At 40.7% G+C, this 23305-nt stretch overlaps 1 protein-coding gene across 9 annotated transcripts in view; it reads left to right on the top strand.

Moving 5' to 3' along the window:
* Positions 1–19304, top strand: part of Kcns3 (potassium voltage-gated channel modifier subfamily S member 3) — an 89774-nt gene extending 70470 nt beyond the window's left edge. Inside the window, exons 6-9 of one of the 9 annotated variants that reach the window (XR_013429220.1) lie at positions 1261–3650; positions 3747–3842; positions 5428–7052; positions 14006–16116. The gene's annotated coding sequence lies outside the window, so the exon portion shown is untranslated. Of the gene's footprint in view, positions 1–1260; positions 10509–14005; positions 16121–18978 lie in introns of those variants that run through there. The other 8 variants (XR_013429215.1, XR_013429217.1, XR_013429219.1 and 5 more) reach the window with 8 other exon arrangements.
* The last annotated feature ends 4001 nt before the right edge of the window (positions 19305–23305 follow it).

Genomic DNA, 23305 nt, shown 5'->3' with positions numbered 1-23305 from the left:
AATAAAATACATTTTGGTATTGCAAGAGCCACATAATACCCATCCTGATGAGCATAAAGATGCCTATTAAGGGAAAGCATTGTCTTGGAGCACTGGGAACAAAAGGAAGCATTCAACAAATTCCCAGTAAAGGAAAGACGTTCACATAAAAAGGATCAAGAATCAAAACTCTTACTTTTTAAAGTAGTAATGGGAAACTAGAAGATGATGTGGTGGTAACTTCAAACTTTTGAGAAACATGATTTCTAGTCTGTAATTTAACAATCAGCTAATATATCAATTAAGTATGAGGACATAACAAAGATCCTTTTAAACACAAAAGGACTTCTTGTGCTCTCATAATTAGGAAGTTACTAAAAGTTATGCCTCTTAAAGATGAGAGGGTAAAACTTAAGGGAGACAAGAACATGTGACCCAGGAACCAGGATTCTGGGAGAAGAAGGGGAAGGAACTTCCTTCAAGACTGATGGAGGGGATCCCAGGACACAGTCCAAGCAGCAGGAAGCTCAGGCAGCCCAGAAGGAGGGAGGAAGGAGGCATTCTAGGAGGTAGGCAGGTGTAGGGAGCCTGTGTGGAAGAAAGCTGCTGAGATGAGCTGCTGCATGTGGCACTGGGAGGAATGTCACCTCATGCTTGCAGCATTGGGGGAGAAATTATATGATAGGTTTATTTTAAAAATCCAAAGTCATGATTTTTTTCCCAGGAAATATGTAAATTTATCTGAGAAAGTAAACCTGCATTCTGTGTCTCGGCTGTGAATAACTTTCCTAAGATCCTAATAATGTGAATGTTCATTTAACTGAAAAAGTGATAAAACATACTAGGATGTGTGTGTGTGTGTGTATGTGTGTGTGTGTGTGTGTGTGTGTGTGTGTGTGTGGTGTGTGTGTGTGCACATCTAATTCTGTTTTAAGATAAACTTCCTTCTCCGTGGTGGTACGCAAACAGATCATGTCTAACACGACACATAATCAGAAAGCACGAAAGCATGTTGCTCAAAGTGTGGCATCAAATACATCAGATGGTGGAGAATGGAATGTGACAACCTCAGGGTTGTGGGAGCAAGGCAGGAGGACACAGCAGGAGACAGAGTCCCCTCATCCTGCTTTATTTATCTCTATTGCACTTTTAATAAGTTTAAAATGACCAGACAAAATGCAGAACTGAAGTTTGAGGTTCTGAAATGAGAAAAGACTGAAGTTACCTCTGCCATGTTGCCATTTAAAGATTAACCAACTCCCTCCTAATTATCGTTACTAGGCTCCAACAGTATGATTTCTTTTCGAGCGCCACACTCTCTTCCTGGAGCAGAGATCAGAGATGAGGTTTGAAAGGAAGAGGATGAAAGAAACCACGGATGAGTTCTCCCCAGGAAGCAGTCCTTGGCACAGACTGATGCACCATGGAGACTTGCAGAGGTGTGACAAGCCATGCTCATCAGGAGTTGTTCATTTAGGTATGGTGTCACAGCAAGGGGTTTACAGACACGACCCATACATACCTAGTGTATATTATATGTATATATTACAAGAGCCATAACATATGTCCTTTTTCCTCCTAAAGACGATCCTGATTGGACACACACCTATGAAATCCGCAGGTAGAGGGAGACCATGGAGGCAGGTTTTACTCTGCCTTGGAATTGAGACTAGGAGGAGCTCAGAGGCAGCACAGTGTTGACATTTGATGTATTTGGAGCTGACTCTCTGTGTAACTTCTTTGCCTCTGTCAATCCACTATTGAATGTTACCTGGGGAACAGGGCATCTTTAGAATCAATATGTTTGCTCTCTTTCCAACTCTGTCTGACCCTTTCCTCACCCTCGCCCTTCTCTACCCCAGCATCCTCTTTTGGCCAGTACCTTCCTGTAGCCATTGCTCTTTGGAACCCAGATTCCTGGGGTCCTGGATTACCCCACCTGCCTGTGCAGGAGGGAGAGGGGCACTTTCACCACGGGAATGGGGTTGCATCAGCATACAGTCACTTTGGTTCCAAACAGGCTCTAAAGACATCTTGTCCATTAAGGCAAATCATATTTATTTTTTGAGTGATTATTGCCAAAGGGCTCTGGCGTGTATTGTGTGACTGGTTAATTGAAAATTACTTCCTGTTCTCAGTTGGCTGCTCCTTGCCACAGACAAACGATGATGCATTTGACAAACTTCTTGCTGTGGGTTTTGTGTCCCTGCTCAGCTCTAAATATTTAAAGCAGCCTGTTCTCCACTCAGCATGCCCTGAAGTGAGCTTTTGAATGCAGCCTGCTTTGTTCCCTATTAAAACTACCCAAGCTTTTCTAAGTGTTGAATAAAAGAATAGACATTAGTACATCTGGGCTGCATCTGTCTATTGGAGCTAGTAGGATTAATTGTCTGTACACCTTTTGAAGAGTAGCCAGGATGAGCCCTGCTCATTTTTTTTCTGTTTTACCCAGAGTTTTCTTGCAGAGGTTTACAAGGCTGTAAAGTTCCTCTTTCCTGTTTTTGATAGAAAAACACCTTATATTTGCAAAAGTTCTTGGTATCATTGAGACAGAGGTCAAAAGAGTGCTTAAAAGGGTAGCAGGGGATGAAAGGCCTGAGCCTAGTTTCCTGATCAGTTATGTGGCACCACTTGTGACAAGAGTGTGCCCTGCAGCCTGAGTCACCGATGTCACGTGGATGGTACTTACTATATGTTTCTCTAGTGTGTGAATCAAGATTTGATGAGGGCATAGAGGAAACCACATCTGTAAAGTTCTCTGAGTCCACAGAGCTAACAATGTGGCTTCAGAAAATCTATGCTGATGTCCAAGCTCTGTCACTATTCCAGTCGGATGACCTTAACCTAGTTTCTCAGGACCTCAATTCCTTTATCTGTAGATAGCAATGATTATGATACCTCTTACGAGTAGTAAATAAAATTATGTACACCAGAAAGTTTTATAAAGGTGCATTTTTAGTCTTTAGCATGTAAGTATAAATGAAGATAACTTATTTGCTGTCTGTTATAATGAAAGTTTGATATTTTTGTGTTTTTCATCCAGTGTAAGAAATAAGGACCAGCAGAGGTGAACATATGAACATAGAGTGTTTTGCAAATGGGAGAATTTTAATGGAAGTGGAGAAAGGTACAAGTCCCTAGACATTTTAGGTTTCAGGGACACTTCTCAGATTTCACACAGCACTCCACTGCTGCCCTCTCCTCTTGCCTCTTGGTCCACCCTAGGAAGACATGGTGACCATTTACTGCTCCTTCTTTTGTTAGAGATTAAAGAGTAATTGTGCCACAGCTTGATTTGACGGATATGGAAATGCCTGGTGACCATTCAAATGGCAGTGGCCTACATTTTTTGTTGTTGTTGGTTTCAATATAAAGGCAACAATGAATTAGATTCTCTATTTTCAACACAACCAGTGCAGCGATTCCACATCTTGGGTTCTAGAGATGGAGGGCAGGCCCGGAAAAGCGAGGCACCTGTGACAGAAGGAGCCTGAGGGTTGCTAATCAGCTCCACCTGCCGATTCACCTTCTGAACTTCAGAATGCTTCTTTGAAGACTTGTAGCCATGAACTCTGATTCCTTTCTAAAATATGAAAACAAATAAATACAATTTCCTTCAAGGAGGTGCCATCAAATAATTTTTAGACCTCAAGTTGACCTGACTTTTAAAGGTGATTTGTAAAGTACAGTGATTTCTCAAGTGCAGCTGTTTTCATTATTCTGGATGGATGTTCATTAAAACGACAAATCCTTAACTTCTTTCAAAGGGGCGGATATTTGAGACGGTGGCAATTCCCAGAAAATTCGTCAAGAATGAAAGTTGAATCACATGCTACAGAGAGATGGACGTTGGTCAAAAGCAAGTAAATATTATTAGCAGCTGGACAGGAATGAGAAAGGGAGGGCATGAGCTTGGAGGGGGGTGAGTGCTTTCCATGAGGCTCCTTCCTGGACCCCAGGTTGAGCATAGCTTCCTATCTATCACGTGCCTGCTGCAGTTTGTCCTCCTGAGGACGGCGGCACTCACCCTGACCTCTACCTACTTCTCCCGCTTCACCTTCTGCCATCTTCCTTGCAAGTCCCCTGTGGGGCTCCAGGCACACTTGGCTCACCAGTTCCCGAATGCGGCACGTTCTTTCACGCCTCTGTGACTTTCACATGCTGTCATTCCCTTCCCTGCAAAGCCTGGCCTTCTTTCTCCATCTTTCTATGCTCATCTTCAGGAATTAGCAAACTGTCATGTCTTCCATGGAAGCTTCTCTGGTTCCATCTCCAGTCACATTCCAAACAGGTATGATGTATTTCTGGAGGTAGATCCAAGTGTATCCAAGATCCAAGTGCATTTCTGCTGTAGATCCACCACATAGTGCTGAGGATGCTAGGATACTTAATCTATGCTTCCCTTTCCTCAGTCGTATAATACTAGCACCTATAAAAATATGGTGATAAAATGACTAGAAAGTTTTCTGTAAACACATAGTAACTCAACAAGTTTTTTATTTTTTTTTTTGTACCAGGGATTGCACCCAGGGGTCTTTAACTACCAAGCTACATCTCTAGCCCATTTTATTTTATATTTTGAGACAGGGTCTTGCTAAATTGCTTAGAGCTTGCTAAGTTGCTGAGACTGGCTTTGAATTTGCAATGCTCCTGCCTCCACCTCCCAAGCTACTGGGATTCTAGGCATGCACTACCGTGCCCAGCCTAAGTGTTTTTAAAAATTTGGTTATTATAACTGGGTGCAATGGCGCATGCCTGTAATCCCAGCAGTGCAGGAGGCTGAGGCAGGAGGATCTCAAGTTCAAAGCCAGCCTCAACAAAAAATCGAGGCATTAAGCAACTCAGTGAGACCCTGTCTGTAAATAAAATACAAAATAGGGCTGGAGATGTGGCTCAGTGGTCAAGTGCCCCTGAGTTCAATCCCTAGTACCCCCCCCCCCAAAAAAATTGGTTATCATTTATTACCACTGTTACCAGTATCACTATCAATTTCCCACATGCTTTTACTTTATACACATGGTTATTATTTGTGTCAGTCTTATCTCATCTCATGTACCTTTAATCCTCAGGCTAAGCATAATATTTGGCATAAACAGGTATGCAGTAAGTATTTTTGAAATTTAATTATTAATGTCTATGCTTTTCCCCCCTTATCTGCTTATAAGCTCCTTGGGGTAGGTTTCCTGCTTTGTATGTAACAATCATCGAGGATGCTAGCCAGTGCCCTGTGCATAATCAATATTCAAATATGTCATGAAGAAGCCCATGCATTAAAGACTTTTGTGAACAAACGACTGTTCAAACGTTGGCTGACACAGAGCAGGACAGACCATAGGTGTAGCAACAGAGCTGCTCCCAGTGTGGCATGGGGCCAGCTGAATGCTTGAAGGCAAACGCTTCTTTGGTCTGATTTTTTTCTTTCTCATAAACTTCTCTTGAAATGAAAAGGCAGATGGCAAATGAGACGCAGTGTTGAAGTTGAGGATGCATCTTCTGAGCCCGACGCCAGTGTGTGGACATGGTAAGGGAAAGAAGTCGAGGTGGGGGATGTCCAAATGGGCTACTGCGTTGGCTCATCCTTGTCCCTCTAAGAGGGAAGATTCTGTGCTCCCGAGGATTGACGTCTGCATTCCACAGAGCAGAGGATCCTCTTCTGCAGACTCTCTAATGGGTGTCATTGGAATGGATGCTTCAACATGTTACATTCATTAGGTAACAACTAGTTTAAAGTCATTCTTCTCTCCGACTAGTGGCCAGACCGAATGGAGCACTTTAATCTCACTTCTGAAAGCGGGAAGTGAGTATTTGTATGCCAATATTTAAAGTGGGTTGTTTGTTTCCCAAGAGTGTGGTGTGTTTTTGATACATCTCATATCTCATTCTATCAATACCATTCTGAAATTTGGATTGATTATTTAATAACTCTTACCTATTAAACACTGTTCCTTTAAAGGGACTCTTGTTCTAAGCTGTTTGAGCTCTGAATTTATGTTTTGTTTAAAGAGTGCCATATAAAGTTGGGATCAAGAGATTTTGCAGGAATGGTTTAAATTAAAAAATATGAGAAAGCTACTTGAGTTTAAATGGAAACTTGAAAGATTTTCTCAGGAAACTGAGACACACAGAAAAGAAATGAGTGTGGGGGTCATTAGAAATGGAATGCAAGACGATTTATTTATATTTTTTATCTAAGGTGCTGGAAATGAAGGATGGAGATAGAAAGATGAATGAGGGAAGGGTTTTGAAAATGCTTCATCAAGCAGTGACCTTGTTGCCTGAAATGGCAAAGTAGAACGGATGCCTCTTGCCAAACCTCAAACAAGCCTGTCCTTCAAGAGGACCCAGCAGGGGACTTCCTGGTGGCTTTCCATGGCATTTCACTTGCCCTTCTCTTCTTCTTCTTCTTTTTTTTTTGGTGTGGGGAGGGTGTTGGGGATTGAACCCAGGGCCTGTGCATGCAATGCCAGCCCTCTAGCAACTGAGCTATATCCCCAGCCCTTTGCCCTTCTCTTCTTATGAGCCTGCCGTGGCCTTTAGTTGCTCCCATTGATGAATGAAGGAGGCACCTTCTTTCCCTAGCTCAGTCAGTCCCCATCTTCTGTTCTAGGTGTGAAGACTTGCCTGAAAATGACAGCCATCGCCCTCTAAAGAAGTGTTCACCGAGGACCCATAGCATCATGCCTGGCACTGATAAGTGCTAGAAATTCAGGGATGTTGTGGCTTGGCCCTTGGGAGATGTTCATGTGGGTGTTTCCTCTTCCTCCAAGGCACAGGACTAACTTTTATTTCTCCGGCAGGCAGATTGCAGTCAGGTAAAACCATGTGACTGGAGTCTGGCTAATGGATTTGAGTCATGCAAGCCACTTCCCGCCCTCACTGCTAACGCATCTTCGTCATCTTTCTTTCTCTCTTTTGTTCATCATTGTCAGATAAAAGCAGTAAATACAAGAAATGGACTTCCAGGTTGCAGAATTTAACACCATCACTAGATGGAAGATTCTGGTCCTGTGTTACTCATGTAGGAGATCCATTTGAGTAACTATCTGATCAGAGATTGCTGCATGGGACTTTGTGTAAGCAGGAAATGATCTCTAATGTTGTTAATCTGCTGAAATTTCAGGGTTTATTTGTTACTGAAGTGGCTCTCTTATCTATTCTGATTAACAGAGTGCATATAATCTCTTCAAGGAGTTAATGTTTTGGTTGAAGAGGCATGAGTACATGATTATATGTATTGGTTGGTAGAGTGAATGAGATGTGTAAGAACCAATGGAGGTACAGCAGGGAGTAAGACGGGGTGATGGATGATGATGATAGGGAAACTTTCTGGAGGAAATGTATCCTTGTGTGTTTCTTGCAAGTGTGGACTTGCTGGGGAGGGTGGCTGTGGGGAGGGAGAAGGAGAGGATTAGAGCAGGTCAGTGTTGTTGGAGCAGAAAAGATGGGGTTGGTCATAGTGATGGATGGGGCTGAAGAGGAGGTAAGTGTCAGCTCACAGAGCATCTTGCACCATGTGGGGTCCCTGAGCTTTTAGAGATTGATCCTATTCAGGTGCTGATCTGTGATGCTATAAGAAGGTGCTGCTCTTTTAAATCAACAACTTCTTTCATTGGGTAAATCTAGCTGTTAAAAAATTAAAGTCAGCTGAACTAAACAGCAAGCTTAATGATGTACTTGATTCATATTCTGGTGTGAGTTCCTTATTCAGAAAACTGTTCATTTGTTTGAGGACCACACTTTGAGTAGTTCTCTTTCTGACAATTTTTTTTTCTGCTTGCTGTGGTCAATAGTTATGAGGGTGTATATTTGGAGGCTGGGAGACTGTTGAAGGTAAATGGGGAAATAATTCTGATGGAAGATATTAAAGACATAAACTAGAGTGTGGTATAGTATTGACCCAAACTGAATGGATTCCACAAATATTAGTATAGGAGCAGGGAGGAGGGAGGGAGAATTTGAAAAAGGAGCCCAGTTTATTGACAGCAAAATTAAGGAGACCAACAAGATCTCATCAGAAAGATCTGGCACGCTGGGGGAAAGAGGGTCTTGAAAACATAGAGCGAATGGAGGTTTTAGAAATATGAAGCCTACAAAACCTGCAGGAAGTTCAGCAAAATATCAATTAAAATGCCTCCACTGGAATTCTTAATGAGGGTGTCTTTGATGGAATTTGGGGCAGACAAGTGGTGGTGGCAATGGCGACATGTTAGTGGAACTTGAAGGGACTGTAAAATCATCCAATGAGCAGGACAAGTCCCTTTTCTTTCTGAGTCCTAGTTCTACGTCTGTAAGGTGAGGAGTCAGAGGAGGTCTTCTCCAAGATGCCTTGGGCTCTTAGAGTTTATAATTATAGATAGTATTTTGAGCACCTAATTTGTTGTAAGCACATAATTTTTTATAAAAATTCTGCAAGATATTGGCATCCTGCTTTTCCTGAGGCTGGAACAATTTAAGAATCATGCTGAAGCTCACATAGCCAATGAATTTCTGAGCTGAGAATTAAAAACTAGGTTTTTCTGACAATAAAACCCATGTTCTTTTCCTTATTCTGTGCTGTACAATGATTTCAAGGAGAGATAAGGCACCAGGCAGAATGTGAGTTGGATTTTGGCAGTGGATCATTTGTAAGAGCCACCCTTACTATATTTTCATAGGCAATCTCCTTTAATAAAAGGCAGAATGTTCCTTTTGAGAAACATAAACAAAATTCAGTGTGAGGTCTTTGAACTACTCTGATATTGGGTATATAAAAAAAGACCAGGTTGATCAGCAAGTGACAGGGAAATAGGGAACTTTTATGTAGACAGAAAAAAAAAATCAATACCAGCATAATAGTTTATGGAGGCAATGCATTTTGCCTTTAAACATCTCTGAAGATGAGCTCTGTAGTCGATAGTTACAGAAACTCTTGGGAACATCATTCTCATTCAGTGCAGATAAGCGGATACCTGAAGCCAATTATCTGATACAATAAGAGAAGACCTCACGCTTTCTCAAGGTGTCTCCTCCAGAGTATGAGGCAGGAATGATTATTTTCTAAGTTGGCCAGCTTGCTGGGGAAACATAGTATATCTTACCCAGAGAGAAACAGAGAGAACATGTTTGGAGTGTGTAACAACCACTGGTGTTACTGGGCATTGGAGATCTGAGTCAAGAGGTAGAGCCAGGATTTTCAGAAGTTTTTGACATGATTATTCAGATCTTTCTACATACTCCTCCTGGCACACATGCCCTCTGTCCAGTAGTTACCAATTTCTTCTTATGCTCTCACATAGCCCTTTCATAGAAAATCTGAGCTAGAAATGTTCTGGATATAGGAAGTGCAAATATTGCATTCCATATAGTTAAAGAAACCAAACAGGTGGGTGTGAGGTCTTGGCCAAGGCAAAAGTTAAGGTCAAGCTGAGATTGTAGCTCAGGTTTCCTAGTCTCCAGTTCTGTGCTGTTTCTGCTGCAGATAGGTCTGGAATGCTCAATGCAAAATGGGGCTCTATCTTAGCCACTCTTAAAGCTCCCCATCCCCTGCCTTCCAGGGCCTAGGTCCTAGGTCTGGCACCGAGAGTGGTTGGTGAGATAATTCTGGTAAAGTGATTATGTTTTAGAATTTCTAGCCCCTCATGCAACACAGAAAAGCCTAGTTTAAAATTTAGTATAATGCCAATTTCCCAGTCTGTTCCAATTCCACTGGACTAACAGTTCTGTAGGCTACTCAGCCCATCCCTGGTTCATACCAGTCCTAGAATGTGGCTGAGTAAGGTAGGGAGCTGAGAGCCTCTGCACTCGGGCAAGTTGGCTTTGCTCCTCCTCAGACCTGGCTTTCAGTCTTATAGGGATCTTGTTCCACTTGAACTCAGTGATTGAAGCCATTTCATGACAACACAGTCCCCAAGTCTCTGATTTGATTTCTTGCTTGTTATCTCTGTAAGTCAGGCTAATCTAGGCTTTAGCAAAGTAACAAACAAATCCCCAAATCTCAGTCACTTAGTACATAAACAACTATTTCTCACTTACGAGCCGGGCAGCTTGCTATGGACAATTTCCTTTCAAACAGTGACTTAAAGTCTCAGTCTTTTTGAGCTCCTCAGCCACTTTACCAGCTTCTCTTGATTGAAGAAGATCCTGCACCTAAGTCAGGAAGATGGTGGCCACAAAGAGGGTGAAAATTTTCTGGACTCAAATCAACTCTAGCTTCCAGCTTGTTCTGTTGTGTTGGGTACAAGCAGATACTGAAGATGATCAGACAGGACAAAGCACAGTTGGTCATCCTCACCAACAACTGTCCAGATTTGAGGATTTCTGAAATAGAGTACTCTACCATGTTGGCCCAAACTAGTATCCATCACTAGAGTGGCAAAGATATTGAATCGGGCACAGCAAGTGGAAAATATTAGAATCTGCACCTATCTATCATTGATCCCAGTCATTCAGATGTCATTAGAAGCATGCCAGAACAGATTGGTGAAATGTAAATTATGCAAAATTTTTCTTTAATCAAACTTGCCAGAACTCATTAAAAAAAAAAAAAACAAGGCTGGGGATGTGGCTCAAGCGGTAGCGTGTTCGCCTGGCATGCGTGCAGCCCTGGTTCGATCCTCAGCACCACATACAAACAAAGATGTTGTGACCGCCGATAACTAAAAAATAAATATTAAAATTCTCTTCTCTCTCTCTCTCTCTCTCTCTCTCTCTCTCTCTCTCTCTCTCTCTGTCTCTCTCTTAAAAAAAAAAAAACAAAAAACAAAATAAAAAAAACTCAGTCTCTTGCATTCTGTAGGTAAACCATGTGCAAAATACCACTTTGAGATTGTCTGGCAAAGGGAAAGTGAGCTGTCTCTTAAATGCTTGAGCCTATAAATGACATGCATCACTTCTGCTCACTTCCCATTGGTCAGAACTAATACACATGGTTTTCACTAACTGCAAAGGAGTTAGGAAATTGAGGAAAGTGCATAGATTCCAGTAAGCAATAAAAAGTGTCTGGTATAATACTTGGCTATTAGGTACTGCATGTTTGTTCCCCCTCCCCGCTGCCTGAATGCATTTGTTTAAACCCTAACTCTCAATGTGAGGTGAGACTTCAAGCAGGCAAGGCCTTTGGGACTGATTATGTCATGAAGGTGGATTCTTCACAATAGGATTAGTGCCCTCATAAGACCAGACAGGAGAGAGCTTGCTTCTTCTCTTTCTGCTCTCTGCCATGAGATCATGGTGGTGAGAAGATGACCATCTGCAAAGTAAGAAGAGGGCTGCCACTAGAATCTGATCATGCTGACACCCTGATCCTGGACTTCCCAGCCTCTAGAATGCTGAGTAATAAACGCCTATTGTTTAAACCACTGGTTCTGATCATTTTTGTTATAGTAGGCCAAACGGACCAGGAATGCAACAGAGCACTTTGTCATTGGCTTTGGCTTTGCTTGATTCAGTGATTGAAGCTCATTTCTCAAGCCCTCGCTGTGTCCTGATTTGATCTTGTGCTTTGTGTAACACAAGGTTTACCACTAGGCCTTGCTCCTTTCGGCGATGGGTACAAACCTCAGCCTATCTGTGGGCTTCTCCAGCTGCCTCCCTGCCAATGGGTGCTGTTGGAGCCTCCCTTGGCACCTTCTCACCACACATACCTAAAAGTTATGCCAACACCTGGCTTAGGACAGCCAGGATTCCCAGGTACCCGGGAGTGAGGGAAGTAGCCACAGCCTTTGTTTTAGGTAGGTTTGAAAGGCTTCCAGGTGATTGTAATGAGTTTTCTTCATTACAGTCTCCACTGGGAACTGGTTCCAAATATGTCTGTAGGTACATAGTGGTTTCCAAAGGGGCTGTCTGTGAGCTGGGCACAGTGGCACATGCCTGTAAGTCCAGCTAGTTGGGAGGCTGAGGCAGACAGAATGGAAATTCAAGGCCAGCCTGGGCAACTTATCGAGACCCTGTCTCATAATAAAATGGCTGGGGATGCCTCTCAGTGACAGAGTGCTTGCCTAGCATGCACAAAGTCCTGGGTTTGCTCTCTAGGGCTTTCTTTATTTGTCCCCTAAAAAAAAAAAAAAAAAAAAAAATCTTGTGATAAGCTGACTTTGTACAGTGGAATGTTCTCTGTGGCTTAACAAGACATAAACAGTAGTCTTGGTGGGTCTTGGGAATATATATATGATAGGGCTTTTGGCTCTTGAGACCTTTGCTAGTCTCAGGGAACGCTCTGAGATGAGGTCACGTGAGTTGTCTCACTGAGTTTTGGAAGGTGGGGTGGCTGTGGCTGGGTCGAACCCAGTGGGCCGATTATTCGGTTCAGACAGAGCTAAAGAAAAACAGTTGCCCACTGGCCTTTCAACTCTGCTCCTTTTCTGTTCTTTCTCCGGCCATTTATAGTCTAGAGTCTGGAGAGTGCTGGGCCACAGTTTGGCAGGACTTGAGGCTAATAAATCACTTGCAGACCTGCGAGGGCCTTTACAGCTTTACTAGGAAAGGGAACGTTGAAAGCCTGGACTGGGGTGCACCAATGTGTTATTTAGTGACTGGGAGTGCATTCCTATTAACCCCCATTGAGACAAGAGCACCACAGCACAGCGCCAGAATCACATTCTGCACCGTCCATCCCTGAATGTTCTGCTGGGCACATGGTGGGCAGAACATGTGGAATGCAGCAGGCAAAGGAGTATCAGTTGAACACGGTATGAGGTACGAGAGTGGCACAGGAGGCCAAGATGCCCGACCTCAGGGTTTCCTACCAGCCTCTACTCTGGAGTAGGGGTGTCTATGGAAAGAGAGCTTTGAGAAACTTTTCACTTTTAATTAAAATAAGAGACTTTAGGTTACACCACAGAAAAAAGGTGAGAAAACCAACAATAAGTCATTCCCCGCTTCTTCTCAGCACCACGTCTAAGCAGTCAGATTCCCCTGATTACAGCATTTGAATCTCTCTCCAGTCTGTGTCTTCTCACCAGCTGGCTGCCTTCGCCTTAGGGTGAACCTTCACAGTGCCCCACCTGGAATATTAAGTAGCATCCTGGCAGGTCTTCCTGCCTTTAATTCTAAATTACCTGATTCACATCTTATCATTCCAATTATCCAAATACAGATATGACCATGTCACAGTCCTGCATACAAATTTTTAAAGTTTTTTGATCACTTTGGTAATAAATTCCAGCCTGTTTGGGCACATTGGCCTTGTCGCTCTGTGTCTCTGGTTTTCATTTACATTCCCTCTTCTCTCTCCACTCCCAGCCCACAACATGCTTCAGCTCTGTGTGGAACAACCTGTAGTTGCCAGTCTGTCTTGGGTCCCTTTGTGCCTCTTCTCCTACCCATATGGTGCCACCCGGAAGGAATGCTGCGGTCTCACTCCTTCATCTTGCAGATGTCAATCTTTCAGCACTCAGCCCAGATGTTAGTTCCCCTACGGAAACCTCCTGGATACACTTAGGGATACAAAGGCCCCAAATCTGGGCTCTGGTAGCACGTGTTACACTGTTATAATTTTTATCCTGCTGAGAATCTTCATGTAGACTTTGAACCTCTTTAAAGCAGGAAATACATCTTTTGAACTTTGTTTCTACCATGTACACCTCTGTTTTTGGTCCCTCTCTTCTGCTGTTTGGCTAGGTATGACTGTATTTATGCCACTATCATGTGATAGTGTCTTCATAACTGTAGAGATACAGTAATTCTTAAAACCAGGTAGGATAAGTGATCCAACTTTCTTTTTTCCTTTCCAAGTTAGTGTGGTGATGATAACCTTTATGATACTTTATAAATTTAGAATCAATTTATCAGTTTTGACCAGCAAAACCTCCTTGGGATTTTGATTGGAAGAACTGACATCTGAATGACATTGAGTCTTCTGATCCAAGAGCATGGCTTATCTTTCCATTTCCTTAGGTCATCTTTTGTTCTCTCAGTAATGTTTTGTAGTCCACAGTGGATATGTCTTGCCCATCTTGTATTGCTTTAAAAAAATAAAATAAAATAAAAACCCAGCATGCAAAAACTGAAACTTAGGAAACAAATAACAAAAGGATTCTTTGCTTTCTAGATGGATTCACCACAGGCTTTTGGAATATTCCCAGTGCTCTCATTGGAAGAAATGCCCCACGGACAATGTACTTACAACACTGCTGACAAATGACTGTCAGCCGTGAGTAGGAGAATTTACATTCATATGCAATTTCCCCCAAATTCATGGACCACAGAAAGTCAATCAAGGATGTCTGCATTCTGTTTACCTTGTTCCTCAAAGAGTTGTTTTAGGGGATTTGTTTACATTCATTGCAGGCCAAATTGTGCATTCTTTGAATCAAGTAGTCTATTTCTGCACATTTGCTTGATGATTGGATTTTTTCACCATGACTAGACGGTGGGCTTTGCTGGGCCACGGAGTTCCCAGCAGTTAATGGTTCTTAGAAATGACTCTCCTTCTCCTGGTGTTAAACTGCTTGTGCGCATGGGATGACGACTGGATCCACCCGTCAGGCATGATTTATGTGGATCTATAGAAAGCAGAAGGTCTTCAGATGACACTGAAAATGCAGGGGGTCCAGCATCCTTCTCGGAGCTCTGCCAGTACCTACTAGGTTGTGTGAAGTTCATGTTCCTGTTTATCTTGCATCTGCTCAGAATCGAATCTTCCTGAAGCTCAGGTGCAATGATGCCCAACCCTTCTCCAGACTCTAAAGTTTCTAATGGTTTCCAGTTACCCACTGAGTTGTCCAGATTTCTTCTCATGACCTTTACCTTCCTTTGTAATCAGTCTCTAAATACCTAGCAGGCCTGATATCCTATATCCCCTGCACTTACTCTGTCCTGTAGTCATCGGGTAGTGCCTGCAATTCCCAGGAAACGTCAGAATTTTATCTCACTTTTGCTACTGCAATTCTTTCTGTACCGTATGACCTCACCTTTTTGACTCTTAAAATTTTTTAAAAATAAAAAAACCCTATTTTCCAAGAAATGTCTGCAATTTTATCTTTCAATCCTTTCAAAATGTTTATTTGTACTATTCATTCGATGGATCCAGCCTAGGCTTCTGGAATAACATTTCTAAATGAGAGCTGTGCTCATGAGACTGCTCAAAAACTTCCACTACCTTTCTGAGGCCGGAAGAAAGGTCAGCAATTCTTTGCATGACATGGAGGCTCTCAAATTCCATCTTCCTCTCTACTCATTTGCTGGGTTTTCTACCCTGAGATCCCAATCTTGGGAATGCTACCATCAGTTCTTCTTACAGCACTTGCCTTTTGTTCTCATCTGTGTATCATGATTTGTTGCTGGTTGTGTGTGTGTGTGTGTGTATGTGTGTGTGTGTGTGTGTCTATATGTCTATATCCCTTCTAGACTGAACTCCCCATGGCTAGCACCTATTTTGTTCATCCTGTAGGCTCTTAAAGGACTAGTATTACTTCTTCCTATAGTACATACCCAATAAATATTTGCTGGTGGTGAATAATGAAGGAGAGGGACAGAACAGAGGGTTCCCTGGGCAGGTGACATGTCAGGAAATGTACTTCTAGAAACAGATTTTCCATCCTCAAGCTTACAACCAGGACCTAGCTGAGGGTGATAAGGATGAGTGTTCTTTAAGTCCCATTTATCTGATATATATGTAGATCACCTCAAGGTTAGATACTAAAATGTACTATTAAATACTGATCCCAGAGGAAGAAATGCAAATTAATGCTGAACTAATCCCTACTGGGGAGATATTAAGCTTGGGCTAGTTTTCCGTGATTTAATGAGCTGCAGAGGAGGACACCGCTCTTCCATTTGCTACCCCACGCTTGAAGTCACAACCCTGAGACAGCCAGACGTCATCAGTGTTTAAAGTGAAGGCTGGTGAGTTCCCAGACAGCAGAAAGAGGGCCACTGAAGGTCAGGCACAGGGAAGAGCATCGTCTCAGCCCGGCCCACTGAGACATTTTCAGCAGATGAGCATTCCTGGGTGACATGGCTGTATTCAAAGGGCTGTTTCTGCTTTCTGCACATTTGCTGGATGAATGGTTCATAAGGAGCTATGGGTCACAGGAAGAGCCGTTTACTGTGTCCCTCACATTTATAGAAAAGTTTATGGCTTTTCCTTAAACAATTTTTCTTCAATCACTATGAAGTGATATCAAAAAGGTTAATAAAAAGGGAATTATATCTGTATTCCTACACACAGATAATTATTAAATTTGTGCTGTTTTTTTATGTCTTACTATGACTGCATGATTTCTAGTAGTTGAGGACATAGGAAATACTCTCCTTTGCCACTCATCATTAATCACAAGCATTTCCTTGTGTCAACATGTAGTTGCTTTATTAGAGTCTTTGATTAAGGTAAAGTTTATGTATAGTAAAATTCACTCTTGTTTAGCGTAGAGTTCTGTGAGTCTGACAAATGTCGATAGTCAGATAACCACCAACAGAATTAAAACAGAGAATAAACAAAATAAAAAGTGTCAGAGATGCATAGGACACCCCCCAAAAGACCTCCTAGTAGTCAAAGCTGGAACAATTTAAGCAAGAAAGTAAAGACAAGAATATTGGGTTATAGGCCAAAGTATAAAAGAGATCTGTACTGACATGAAACAAATGATGGAAAAATTTAATAAATAGGGGAGGAGGGATGAATTTCCCATGCAGAAGGATTTCAAATAAAGTATTTAGAGAGTATTCCCTAGGGAGGGGAGCATAATTGCCCTCTCTTTAAGTATGAGCTGCACATGTTGGCTTCCTTCCGAAGTGCATAAAAAAGAAGGGGACATCGGTAGTGAATAAAAGTAGGTTAAGGTTGAGACATCTGACAAATACTGCCACAGCCAGGTTGTCAAGGTCCAGGCCAACAGTCAAAAATCACACTGATTGCATGCACTCTTGATATGATGTGATAAAAGTGACATTTTAGCTCCGTGATCTGTCTCGTATAACCAAGTCTAATCGTGAGAAAAACATCTCCCAGAGAGAGGCAAACTCCAATAAAGAGGTGTCCTAAAATATACCTGTACTACTCAAAACTGTCAAGCTCATCACACACCAGGGAAGGCTGAGAGACTGCACAGCTGAGAGAAGCCCAAGGAGACCGGACGACTCACATCACATAATGAATTCGAGGGGCTCCTGGAACAAACAAAAAATCATTAGGTAAAAATAAGGAACTGGGAATAAGCTGCGTACTTGGTTGATGGTAATCTATCAATATTGGATTATTAATTGTAACGAATATAACATACTAAAGTAAGATGTAATAGAAGAAATTATCCATAGCTCTATGCTGTGGATAGAGCTCTATGATAAATGCTCAGTTTCTCTGTGAGCCTTAAAATATTTTTTAATTTATCAATTAAAAGAACCTGCCAAATTACTTTCCCAAAGGTTGTATTGTTTGGCATCCCTACCATCAATGCCTGAATGTTTCATCTGCTCTGTGTCATCACTAGCACGCCATTTATTAATGTGATTCATTTATTTCATTTTAATCACATGAATAGACATAGTATATCTTCTCTAAAAAGTTTCTGTTGACATCTTTTGCCCAATTATCTTTTTTTTTATTGTTTTTCAATCTTTGAAGTTTGACAGTTTTTCATGTACTGTGAATATGAGTTTTTTATCAGACGCACACCTTGAAACTTTCCTGCAATCTTGTTTATTCTCTTAATGCATCTTTTGAGGAGCATAAATTCCTAATTTTTATAAAGCTCAGTTTACCAATTTTTCTTTTATGGATTGTGCTTCTGATGTATTCTGATGTATAAAGTATTTAGAGAGTCTGCCTTAGAGGAGGGGAGCATAATTGCCCACTCTTTAAGTATGGGCGGCACATAGTCCTTTATCTAATTCATTAATCCTTTATCTAATTCAAAAGCACAAAGATTTTCTCTTAGAAATTTAAAAATTTTATATTTAAGTTTGTGATCCCTTTTGAGTTAATTTTTGTATATATTATGAGTTGAAGCTATTGGTTTATTTATTTATTTTTGTACATGGAATTCAGTGGTTCCAGTGACATTTGGTGAGAAGATTATTCTTTCTCCATGGAATATCCTTTATATATTTCTCTAAAACCAGTTGATCATATACATATGGGTTATTGCTGGACTGACTGCTCTTTTCCTATCTGTTTCACTTACTTATTTGTCTGTTTCTGCCAATACCTGTCTTGATTACTCTAGCTTTTAAGCAGTTCTTACAATCAGAGAATACCAACTTTCTTCTTTTTAAGTAATGCTTTGTCTGTTTGGGTTCCCTTGCTTTTCCGAGGATATTTTAGAATCAGCATGTTGATTAAATCCTGCCGAGATTTTTTTGATTGGAATTGCACTGAATCTATAGGTCAGTTCTGGGGAGATTAACGTCTCTCCAGATTTGTATGCATGGCTATCACTCCATTTAATTAGTTCTCCTTGGTTTAATATGCACTTTGTACTTTTTAGAGTAGAGTTCTCACAGTCTTCTGACAGATTTATATTTAAACATTTTCTACTTTTGATGATAATGTAAATGGAACTTTCAAAAACAATTCTCTAATTGTTCATTGCTAGTATAGAGAAATGCAACTGATTTTGTGTATTGGCTTTATACCCTGCAACTTTTCTAGTTCTGGAAGTCTTTTTTGTGGAATTATTGGAGTTTTCTGTGATTAAAATCAGTTTTATTTCTTTCTTTATAAACTTTGTTTTCCTTTTTCTTTTCTTGCCTTATTATTACTAACACTTGGATGATGGTGAAGTGTAGAATTAATGAGAGCATGCATCTTGTCTTGTTCCCAATCTCAGGGGAAAGGGATTAGGTTCTCAACATTTTGGGGGGATGTCTTATCTTATTTTAGCCATATAGATAGGTATACTATATCTTCCCTTCAACATTTAGTGTGATGTTAGTTGTAAGTTCTCGAGGGATGCTTTTTATCAGCATTCGGAGGGTTCCTCAATCTAGACACCCTTCAATAGGTGAATGAATAAAGAAACTGGTATATATACACAATTGAATATTACTCGGCATTAAAAGAAAATAAAATTATGTCTTTTGCAGAGAAATGGATGGAGCTGGAGAAAATCATGCTAAACAAAATAAACTGATCCTCAAGAACTAAAGTCTGAATGTTCTCGGTGATAAGTGGATGCTGATCCATAATAAGGGGAGGAGGCATTGGAAGAATGGAGAAACTTTGAATTGAACAAAAGGGGGGGGGGAGGGAAGGGGAGGAGATATGGGAGTAGGAAAGATGGTGGAATGAGAAGGACATCATTACCCTAGGTACATGTATGTCTGTACAAATGGTGGGATTCTATATCATGTACAACCAGAGAAATGAAAAGTTGTGCTCCATTTGTGTACAATAAAATGAAATGCATTCAGCTGTTATGTATAACTAGTTAGAACTAACAAAAAAAAATAAAACAAAATAATTAGGAGGGTTCCTTATAGTACCAGTTTCCTGAGAATTTTTATTATTAATAAGTGTTACATTTAGTCACACAGGGCTTTTCTGGGTCTGTTGAGATGGCCACATGATATTCCCTCTTTCATCTCTCCATATGGTGAATTATAGTGATTGGTTTTTCTAAGATGAACCAGTCTGAATACCTTCTATAAATCCTATTTGATTATGACATATTATCCTTTTTTGCATATTATTTTTATTAGTTGAGGGTCTTTTCGTCTATGTTCAAGAGGGATATTTGTCTGTAGTCTTACTTTCTTGTAATACTTTTGTCTAGTTTTCATACCAATCAATAGTTGTATAATAAAACATGTTGGGAAGTATTATCTCCACTTGTACTTCTGGAAAAATTTGTGAAATTGGAATTATTTCTTCATTAAATATTTGGCAGAATTCACAAGTAAAATCCCCTGTGCCTGGAGATTTCTACTTGTTTGTTTTTTATTTTTTTAATCACAAATTTAATTTCTTGTAGAGTATGAACTGATCAGGACCTCTCTAGTTGAATTTTCATCTTTTAAGGAATTTGTGCATATCATCAAAATTATTGAGATTATGGGTACAGAGCTATTTCTGGTATTCTCTCATTGTATTTTTAATATCTGCAATGATATTTTCTCTTCCAAAAATTTGTAATTTTTGTGTTCTCTCAGTTTTTCTGGGCAGGATGGCTAGAGGTCTATCGGTTTTACTGTGTTTGGCAAACCACCAGCTATTGGTTTTATTGTTCATGCCTGTTGTTTATCTGTTTTCAAGGTCACTCATTTCTGTTCTCTATTATTTCCTTTCTTCTGCTTGCTTTGGATTTGTTTTGCTTCCATTTGTAGTCTCTTAAGGTAAAATTTAGATCATTAATTTGAAACCATTTTTATTTCCCAATGCAAGATTTTATTGCCAAAAATTTCCCTCAAAGCATGGCTTTTAGTTAGTTTCACAAATTTTGATGTGCTGTGTTTCTATTGGTACTCTCAATCTAATTATCAGAAATCCTTTAAGCAGACATTAGAATTGCCTTGCAGGGTTTTTTAAAAAATGCCAATGTTCATCACCCTTTCCCAAAACATGTGAGTCGGAAAATCTGTTAGCGGGGCCTAAGGGTTGTTTTGCTATAAAAAATCCTCAAGGCTGCTCTAATCTTACTGAAAGTGACTCCCAAACTATTATGTACCAATTTTCATCTGATTCTTGTTGAAAATGCATATTATTTACCCATCCCTAGATTTTTTTTTATTCATCAGGTATATACTTGTCTGTGGAAACACAATTTAAAAAATAATTTATGCAATTCTGGTGTAAGTGGTCCTCAGATTACATTTGTGAAATCTGCTTTAGAAATCTGTAAAATAGGCAGTGAGTTTCTGCGGTGGTCCCAGCTGTATGTTTTCAAGGAGCAAGAAAACAGTACCCAGCCAGGTACTGTTGGCACCCTTGGAAAGGGTGCCCTCTTCCTCTGCCATGGTGGTGCAGGACAAGCCTATGGTACAAGCAGGTCTTCTGCACTGGGACACCTGGGGTTTCATCAGTAGTGCTACTGCTGTTCTGAACATCACTTCCAAGGCCAAGTAAATGACCTTCACAGATTTCTGGCCTTTATTCATGTGGTTTGCTCAACCTACATGCCTCCCTCTCCTTAGCCCCTCACTACTTCACTCATCCCTGCCATGTCACTCAGGAAGCCTTCTCTTACCCATCCTCCAAGACAAGAAGTCTCCAGACCTCTCCAGTTCCAGATGAGGGGCTTCTCCTCAGGTCCTCAGAGCCTCTCTCAACCTTACTCTCGGGACTAATCATTTCCTTGCTCACCTGGATTCCCTGCCAAGCCCCTGGAGAACAAGTCTGGTTTTGTCTAACTTCAGGGTTTTGCTAAGGCCTAGAACACAGTCGACCTTCCATAACATGGGCTGAGCTGATCTAAATCAAGTGCTCTGCAAATGCGGGCACTTCACTGTTTCACCTTCCCACTGTTCCAGTTTAGTGTGCCATCACCATAGGGGCCTTCCATGTGCTGCTGACCACCTACCTACTCTATGTCTGGATGTCGCAGGTGGATGAGCAGAGGCTGGCTGTCCAAGTCTCCAGCCTCAGGTCTGCAGACAGAAATGACCAGAAGATTGTTTGCCTGAATGACCAGAAAGAAAGAAAGATGGAAAAAGCCAAGAGAGATGCAGAATGAGGACACAAAGACCTCATAGAATCTCGAATCCCTGAAGACAAACTCAAAGTATCGCTTATTAGATTCTAATCATACGGAAATATTCAAACCAACTTCCAGGCTGAGCAGAAGAGACTTAAAATCAGGGAAGGACTTTAGTTTCTTCAGAAAACAGGGAACGTGAGAATATTTTTAACATTTCAGTTAATAGGTTAATGTTATGAATGTAGGTCGAATAAATGTAGTTGTGTAAAGAAGTATTTAAGCTGCTGCCAACAAAGATGTTTAATCTCCCTGAAGGAAACTTAGTTTTGAGGCCCTTTAGAAACATCCATTTACAAGTAATCAAATTGATAAACACAGTATTTCTCAATGTGCCTCCCAGGGCACTTGTTTATCACAGCATGTTGTATTTTGCTGTAGGCACTAGTAAATAACAAAATTGCTTTTCTTTAAGAAATAATAGAAATCCATGCACATTCTCCATAGTTATTCAAAGCAGAGATAGTTTTTTTAATACATAGAAATAAGTGCATGAGCTATTTTTTAATTTAAAGAATCAAATTATGTCCTATTGGGTGTAACACCAGTTAAAGAGCAGATAATATAATTGTCTCTTTGTGAGTAGGAGAGAACTGTGTGGAATTCGTTGGCTAAGACTGCATTCAGTCAATCAGAAATATTTATTGACTACCTACTATGTGTCAGCCACTGTTTTAGAAGTTGACTCTGCTGAATAATGATACAAGATGATATTACACAACATCATGGTGAGGTAGAAAGAGCTCTGAACAAGGAAATCTGATTTTAATTCTGTGAATTCCTTGGGCAATTCTTTGCCCTCTCTGATCCCTAGTTTGCATGTGTGAGAAATGGAGATGATGGGATTGGACTGCATGTTTTCCAGGGTCCCTTACATCTGTCATCTAGGTCCACTGGGTGACTGAAAAATGAAACTTTGCAAAGGCGATTTCAACATGCGAGGAGTTTGACACATTAAGTTCAATATAGGAACAGGTTGAGGAAGCTTCGCATGTTTCTGGCATAATGGGTAGAGTGTATTCTTAATGGTTTTTGAAGGGGGTGTGGGAAAATGGGTGGAAGGTGAATGGAAAAGCCCTGAAAAAGTTACTGGTGAGAATTGGGTCTATTTCTCTATGTGTGCACTATCATAGCAGTGGGCTGTAGTCAAAATGAGCACAAAATTGGAAGTCAGGCTTAATGTTGCCTGCATAGGGCATCAGGAAGAGGAAAGCTTTGTGATAGTCCTGGAGTTGATATCTCTCTGCCCCACTCAATTGTTAGCTCTCTGAGGTCTCCCTTTCTTATTTTTAATGTGTATGAGGTTGGGAAATGTACAGCATCTTCAGATAGCAATTGATGCGCAGAGTATGTGAGATAATAAATGTTAATACTTAATGTAATGCATGACACTGAGAAAATTCTAGAATGTCAATTTATTTTCTTTCTGATGTAAAAGTACCGTGATCTAGCATTTTCTTTTTTTATGTTTTTCTTAGTGCATTATAATTATACATAATAGGATAACCCTACATGATAGTAGGGTTCATTGTGACACTCTAATTCATGGCCCAGAATTTCCACATTCCTTTCCCACCTCCTTCTCCTGTTCCCCTTCTTCTACTCTTCTGGTCTTCCTTTTATTTATTTACACATTTATTTTTCCAAAGGAAATGAGATCAGCATACTATAGTCATATATGCATTTCAATGTTTATAATAGTGCAATTCACAATAGCCAAG

Source organism: Ictidomys tridecemlineatus, chromosome 12 (genome assembly GCF_052094955.1).
Source record: "Ictidomys tridecemlineatus isolate mIctTri1 chromosome 12, mIctTri1.hap1, whole genome shotgun sequence".
Classification (NCBI taxonomy): Eukaryota; Metazoa; Chordata; class Mammalia; order Rodentia; family Sciuridae; genus Ictidomys; species Ictidomys tridecemlineatus.
Note: the sequence above shows the minus strand (reverse complement) of the source record. Positions and strands in the feature narration are given on the sequence as shown.